This window comes from Gossypium hirsutum, chromosome A12 (assembly GCF_007990345.1).
Source record: "Gossypium hirsutum isolate 1008001.06 chromosome A12, Gossypium_hirsutum_v2.1, whole genome shotgun sequence".
Classification (NCBI taxonomy): Eukaryota; Viridiplantae; Streptophyta; class Magnoliopsida; order Malvales; family Malvaceae; genus Gossypium; species Gossypium hirsutum.
The window spans coordinates 43,241,388-43,249,283 of record NC_053435.1 but is presented as its reverse complement, the minus strand read 5'-3'; the positions used below and the strand labels follow the sequence as shown (position 1 = coordinate 43,249,283).

Here is a 7,896-nt window from a genome sequence, read left to right as displayed (position 1 = left end):
CTCGTCGCCGCGAGGAGGGTGACGCACCTGATGTCATAATTGGTATGTTTTTTATCTATGGTGTACCTTATACTGCTCTGATTGATGTGGGATCAACCCATTCATATGTGGCATATAACATTTCTGGGGCACTGGGTGTGCACTTCGAGGAGACTGTGTGTGGGGTGTCTGTGATAAGTCCTTTAGGTCATTCGGTTAAGGTAGAGAAACTCTTCAAGGAGGTGCCTCTGGAGATTCAAGGCGGGGTCTTCTGTGGGGATTTGATGGAGTTACTGCTTGAAGAATTCGATTTGATACTAGGGATGGATTGGTTGACCAAGCATCAGGCAACTTTAGATTGTGCAGCTAAGAGGATGGTGTTAAGGACTGTCAATGATGAAGAGGTAATGATTATTGGAGAACGGAGGGATTACTTAGCCAATGTAGTATCGGCGTTGAGGGCTGAGAAACTGATGCGCAAGGGGTGCGAGGCATATCTGGCTTTGGTAAGCCAAGCTTAAACTGAGGATCTGACTGTGGAGACCATCAGAACTGTTAGGGAATTTCGGGATATTTTTTCGGAAGAGCTTCCTGGATTACCTCCGAATCGGGAAGTTGAGTTTGGAATCGATTTGTTGCCTGGAATAGCTCCAGTATCTATTGCACCCTATAGGATGGCACCGAAGGAGTTAGTGGAACTGAAGGCTCAAATTCAAGAGTTGTTAGATAGAGGCTTCATTAGGCCTAGTGTGTCTCCTTGGGGAGCACTGGTCCTGTTTGTGAAGAAAAAGGACGGAACGATGCGCTTGTGCATCGATTATCGCCAGTTGAACAAACTGACGATTAAGAATAAGTATCCACTACCAAGGATTGATGATCTGTTCGATCAACTGAGGGGAGCTTCGGTATTCTCCAAAATCGATCTTCGTTCTGGATACCATCAGCTAAGGGTAAAAGAAAGGGATATTCATAAAACAGCATTTCGAACTCGATATGGACATTATGAGTTTGTGGTCATGCCGTTTGGGCTGACGAACGCACCTGCAGCTTTTATGGATCTGATGAACTGAGTATTCCAACCTTACTTGGATCGGTTCGTAGTCGTCTTTATCGACGATATCCTGGTATACTCTAAAACGGAGGCGAAGCATGATGAGCATCTCCGTATTGTGCTGCAAGTGTTAAGGGAAAATGAGCTCTATGCGAAATTCAGCAAGTGTGAAGTCTGGTTGAGGGAGGTAACTTTCCTAGGGCATGTGGTCTCTGCCGAGGGGATTAAGGTGGAATCCTCGTAAAATTGAAGCAATTCTGGAATGGAAGCCACCTAGGTCAGTATCGGAAATTCAGAGTTTCTTAGGGTTGGCAGGTTACTACAGAAGGTTTGTAGAGGGTTTCTCGGTGATGGCGGCACCCTTGACAAAACTCATAAGGAAAGGAGTACCATTTGTCTGGACCGAGAAACAGCAAAAAGCTTTTGATCGGTTGAAAAAGGTATTGACCGAAGCGCCAGTGTTGATTCAACCGGTGTCTGGGAAGGACTTTACTGTATACAGCGATTCGTCGCATGTGGGGTTAGGTTGCATACTGATGCAAGAGGGCAAGGTGGTCGCTTATGCATCGCAACAGCTTAAGGCTCATGAGGTGAATTACCCTATGCATGATTTAGAGCTAGCAGCGGTGATTTTTGCGTTAAAAATTTGGAGACTACTTATATGGGGAAAAGTGCATCATATACACAGATCATAAGAGCCTAAAGTATTTGTTGACTCAAAAGGAGTTGAACCTTAGGCAACGAAGATGGATGGAGTTGCTTAAAGACTACGACTATTCGATAGAGTACCACCCAGGAAAGGCTAATGTGGTGACGGATGCATTGAGTCGAAGGGTTGTTACTGATTTGAGAGCCTTGTTCGCAGGATTAAGTCTGTACGACGATGGAAGCTTGTTGGCAGAACTGCAAGTAAGGCCTACTTGGACTGAGCAGATTAAGGAAAAATAGTTGAAGGATGATTCATTAGCTCTTCGGTTCCAGCAAGTTAAGAGTGGTGAGAACGAGGATTTTGGGTTGAACACTGAAGGAGTTCTGTGCTTTCGTGGAAGGGTTTGTATTCCAAAGGACCCTGAATTGAGGCAGTTAATTCTAAAAGAGGCTCATGGTGGACTCTGTGCCATGCATCCTGGAGGGAATAAGTTATATCGAGACTTGCGAGAGGTGTACTGGTGGGCCGGATTAAAACGAGAGGTGACTGAATTTGTTGGGAAATGTCTGACGTGCCAGCAGGTTAAGGCTGAGCACCAATTGCCTTCGGGATTACTGCAACCTGTGAAAATTCCGCTATGGAAGTGGGAAAGAGTAACAATGGACTTTGTGAGTGGGTTACCTTCGACACCCACCAAGAAAGATTCGGTGTGGGTAGTTGTGGATAGGTTAACAAAATTTGCTCATTTCATACCTATTCGTACCGACTACTCACTGTAAAGGTTGGCCAAGCTATATGTGGCGGAGGTAGTGCGACTACATGGGGTGCCAGTGTCGATAATTTCTGATTGAGACCCTAGGTTTACATCTCGATTTTGGCGGAAGTTGCAGGAAGCGTTGGGTACACGATTGGATTTTAGCACTCTTTTCACCCACAGACAGATGGACAGTCAGAAAGGGTTATTCAGGTTCTGGAAGATATGTTGAGAGGTTGTATCATTGATTTTCGTGGAAGTTGGGAGGACTACTTACCATTGGCGGAGTTTGCTTACAATAACAGCTATCAAGCAAGTATTCAGATGGCACCATATGAAGCGCTTTATGGGCGAAGATGTCGTATGCCGACGTGTTGGACAGAGTTGGGTGAACGACGAGTGCTTGGACCGGAATTGGTGGCAGACACTGAAAGCAAGGTTAGGCTAATAAGGGATCGGTTAAAGGAGGCATTCGATAGACAGAAGTCGTATGCAGATCTGAAGCGCAAAGAGATTGAGTTCGCTGTTGGGGATATGGTTTTCTTGAAGGTTTCCCCTTGGAAGAAAATTTTGAGATTTGGTAAGAAGGGTAAGTTGAGGCCACGGTTTATTGGGCCTTACCGAAATGTTAAGCGGGTTGGACCAGTGGCTTATCAGCTAGAGTTACCACCAAAACTGCATCGTATCCACGACGTTTTTCATGTATCCATGCTGAGGTGGTATCGATCTGACCCAACTCATATCATACCAGTTGCAGAAATCGAGGTACAGTCAGATTTAACTTTCGAAGAAGAACCTGTGCAAATACTTGATCGTGACGTCAAGGTGTTGAGAAGGAAATCAGTTCCACTAGTGAAAGTACTTTGGAGGAACCATGGTAAAGAAGAAGCTACTTGGGAGACTGAGGAGGCTATGCATCAACAGTACCCTCAACTGTTCTAACAAGGTAAAATTTCGAGGTTGAAATTCTTTAAGGAGGGTAGAGTTGTAACATCCTGATTTTCGGATTTATTCGCGGTTTTCAATATTTTGTAAAGATTTTAAAATTTTGTATTTGGATGTGAAATTAATGTTTTGAGTAGGTAAATGGGCTTATAGAAGGCCCATGTGTTGGCCAAAACCCGGTTGAATTTTTGAATTTTTGGACTTTGGAGTTAGGGGTTCTGGCTAGATGGCCCTTGTATAGAGTTATGGGTAAATGGCATCACAAAAAGAGCCTTAGTAGAGTGGAAAGGGTGACGCCACTAGGCTCCTAAAAAGGTGGCGTGTGGAGCATTGGGGAAGGCATGGGATCGATTCCCAGTGTTGACAAATAGATGCATTTATTTTTAAGTGCTGGAGGGGTAAGTGTTGGAGTCTAGGTGGATTCTGCTAGAGGAGAGTTTGAATCAGTCTAAACGCTTGGATTAAGGAGTGATAAGGGGAGAGATTTAAGGGATTAGGAGAGAGGTTAGGAGTTGGCCGAATTTTGGGAATTGAAGGGGGAAAAATCGGCAGAGGGTTATGAGGTTAGTATTTCGGCACCTAGGGTATTGAGTGGTGCCGTTCCTTTCTGCTCAAACATCACAAGGTTTTTCTTTTCTCTCTTTTTCCTCTCTAGCCGAAACTACCACTTCCCCTATTCTTCTTTTTCTATTTTTTCTTCTTCAAAACCATTCATCAATTCTGCTGTTCATCAATACTTTTGCCGAATCCATAAAAGCCGAAATCTTGAACACACATTACAGGTACCGATTTCTTCAAAGTCAAACCCTTTAACATTGTGTTTCCATTAATCAACGATTATTCTTTCTAAACTCTAGAGACCTGTCGGCAATTCTACATCCAGGTTATAGTTTCATATTGTCATCTCCTTCATCACCCAAAAGCCGAAAAACCATAGATTTGGGGGCTTATAGCCGAAACTTCAAAACTTTGGGAGTCGAGTTCTACCATCGTTTGAAAGATAAATCTGCACTAGATTGCGTGGAGATCAAAAAGGAGTAAGGGGTAAGTGTTCATCATCTCAGATCTGGTCCTATTTTACAAAGTTAGGAAAAGCCGAAGTTCCTAAAATCTAGGGAGGCTGTCGATTTGGGCATGTGGCTCTAAGGGTTTTTAACTGACATTTTCTGTCAATGATTAATGTCTTCTTAAGTGTTGGATTGAAGGCGTGGGCTGTTGGAGCAATCGGATTCGGAGCTAGCTATCGATTTTGGCAAAAAGGTAAGGTTTCAAAGGCTTTTAGGGACATGGTTCGATCATGGATAAGTAGGTTGTGGGTTTAGTGATTATGGTTTGTAAATAAGAACTGTGCTAATCAATTGTAGGACATCGGAAGAGATCTCAGTAGCAGTCGTCGCGAATCAGGTGTGTACTGAACACCCTTTCTTAGTTCAATTCGGCAGAAGCCGAAATGCCGAAATTCCAGCATTTCATGGGCTTGTGAGTATGCGAATGCTCTCAAGACATAGAGTAAAGGTTAGATCTCGCACCGCAAGGTGGTAAGTAAGTTTGTGTGACGTCTTAACGTACTTCGAAAAAAGAGGGCCTCGATGGGCCAAAACTGGGCCCAATGGGCTTACGGACCAATATGGGTAAGAGATAGGCAAATTAGCCTGTTAGTTAGATGGTGGAACCAAATTGCATAAAACTGCTAAAAATTACTGAAGTAGCTTGTGTAGTTGCGTAAGGACGAAATTACCCCTAAAGAGCATAATTACCAAAATACCCTTATAGTTTAAATTGGCTAAATTGCATGATTGATTAATACTGTATTGTACATGATATGCTTTATTAATATCTATTCCATGGGATTGGGGTATTGATGGAGGAAGTATTGAAAGTGGTTCATCCACGTACTGGAGGCTTTGCCTCAACTTACTGATATTTGAGCAGCGTTGCTTCAACTGTGGAGTGTAGGGCTGGGTAGGTTGAGATATTCCCCACATGGAGTGTATGGCTGGTACGGGGCAGTGTAGCGGTTGGTGGGTTGAGTAGTCTCCCCAGATGGGTTTGCATGCATTACTACTATTGTTACCTATGTTACTGAACTGGGCCTATGGGCCACACTGTTATGTAAAAAGGGGCTAAGGCCTTGCTACTGTATTCTGAAAAGGGCTTCGGTCCACTGTGTACTGTTATCTGAATGGGGCTTAGGCCCAATGGGCTCGAGCTGATTTGGGCTTTGGATGGGTTTCTGTATACACTGAGTTTTCCCAAACTCACCCCATTTTCTTCCATCCTTGCAGGTGAGCCCTAGTTGGTGGACTTGGAGTTGGGCGGGATTCAGAGTGGCCACAAGTTTTCTGCAAATTCGTTTTCTTCCAGTGAACTAGATTTTCCATATTTTTCGTTTACGGTTTTGGGTTTTTTTTAATAAGGCCGCTAATTATTTTTATGGTTTGGATTGTTTCTTTATTATTTAATTCTATTATGATAAAACTGATCTATGATAGCTAACGAAATAGATTAGCTCTAGGACGCATTTTCAAAAACATTAAGTGATTTCAAAATAACACGAATACGAGTAAGACTTCCGCTAAGCAAACGTTTTCAACCTTAATCATTTTCTTAAGATGGACATAACCAAACGGTTTTCTCAGAATTATACGAGATGTTAGAGTGTGGCAATGGCGGTGTGCATGTCTAGGATTGGATCTGAAGGGAGCTTGGTACTTAAGCAGTCCGACGGACTCACCTCCTCTTCTTCCTGGTTTCCTACCTGGTGCACAGCTTCCATTCACTTTAACCTACTTTTAAAAGTGTCTTTTACAACACCAACTAAGTTTTCCAAACTAAGTAATACGGAATGTTTTGAACGCTTCGATGTGGCGCATCAGATCTGGTCATAACGTCTAGGCCGGGTTTGGGGTGTTACAAGAAAGATTCCTCATAAAGTATTTTTTGCCTAGCAAGAATGCTAAGTTGAGGAACGAGAATACTGCTTTCCAACAAATGGATGACTTGTATGAAGCATGGGAAAGGTACAAAGAATTTTTACGAAAGTTTCCTCATCACGGAATCCCACATTGCATCCAACTTGAGATGTTTTATAATAGTCTCGTGCTCATATGAGGATGGTAGTGGATGCTTCTGCTAATGGTGGTCTCCTCTCTAATTCTTATAATGAGGCTTATGAAATCATCGAGAGGATTGCCAGTAAAAATTATCAATGGCCAACCAATTGAGCAACGTCAAGAAGACGAGTCACTGAAATACATGAAGTAGACACTCTCACTTCACTCCCATCTCAAGTATCCTCGATTTCCTCAATGCTTAAAAACTTTACCACTAATGGGTTTAACAGTTTTGTAGCACAGCCACCGAATCAATTTGAAAAATGTAGCCTGTGTCTATTGTGGGGAAGGACATCTCTTTGAAGAATGTTAATCGAACCCAGAATCAGTGTCTTACATGGGTAACCAGAACCAGAACTGACGAAGGCAAGGACTACAATCCAATTCTTATACCCCATCATGGTGAAACCACTCTAATTTCTCTTGGAGTAACCAAGGGGCTAGACCTAGTAACCCATATGCCCAACCTAAACCGACACAGCCATCTATTTTTACCTAACAAGTTCAGAAACTACCTCAAGTTAAACTATCTAATGGATTAGAAAACTTTTTGAAGGAATACATAGCCAAGAATGATGCCTTAATCCAAAGCCAAGTAGTTACATTGAAAAATCTGGAAAACCAAATGGGTCAACTTGCAACTAAACTCAGAAATCGACCACAAGGTGCTTTACCTAGTGATACAAAGAATCCAAGGAATCTAGGGAAGGAGCATTGTAAAGCATTAACATTGAGGAGCGGAATGACATTAGAGCCCATCACCGTCGAAGTTGAAGAGGAGCCAGTTGATGCTCAAGACTTAGAGGAAGTTCAACCAAGTGTTGAAATTTTTTAGTTTCATCGGAAAAAGAATCTGCAAAACCCGATAAGGTAATTTCTGAACTAATTAGTTTTGATAAACTAACAACTTTGTTAGATGCAAAATTGGCACAGAAGACGAATCAACCAGTTCCAGTAAAGAAGCCTCCACCAACCTACCCTCAAAGACCTAAGAAACAGAAGCAAGAAGTTTAATTCAAGAAAGTCCTAAACGTACTCAAGCAACTTCATATCAACAACCCGTTGGTTGAAGCACTTGAAAAAATGCCGAACGACGTCAAATTCATGAACGATATCCTATCAAAAAAATGAAAACTTGGAGAATTTGAGACGGTTGCCCTGACAAAGGAATGTAGTGCATATCTTCAAGACAAACTACCCCTAAAGTTGAAGGATCCTAGATGTTTTACCATACCTTGTAACATTGGAGTAGCATATTATGGTAAGGCACTATGTGATTTGGGTGTGAGTACCAACTTGATGCCCATGTCAATATTTAGGAAGTTGGGGATAGGTGAAGTTAGACCTACTACAGTTATAGTTTAATACTTCAACGTATTGGTACGTGTAGACAAATTTATTTTTC

The 7,896-nt window shown here is 42.4% G+C and overlaps 1 pseudogene; it reads right to left on the bottom strand.

Moving 5' to 3' along the window:
* Window positions 1–6,336: 6,336 nt before the first annotated feature.
* LOC121211565 (uncharacterized) lies at window positions 6,337–6,437 on the bottom strand (annotated as a pseudogene).
* Window positions 6,438–7,896: the final 1,459 nt, after the last annotated feature.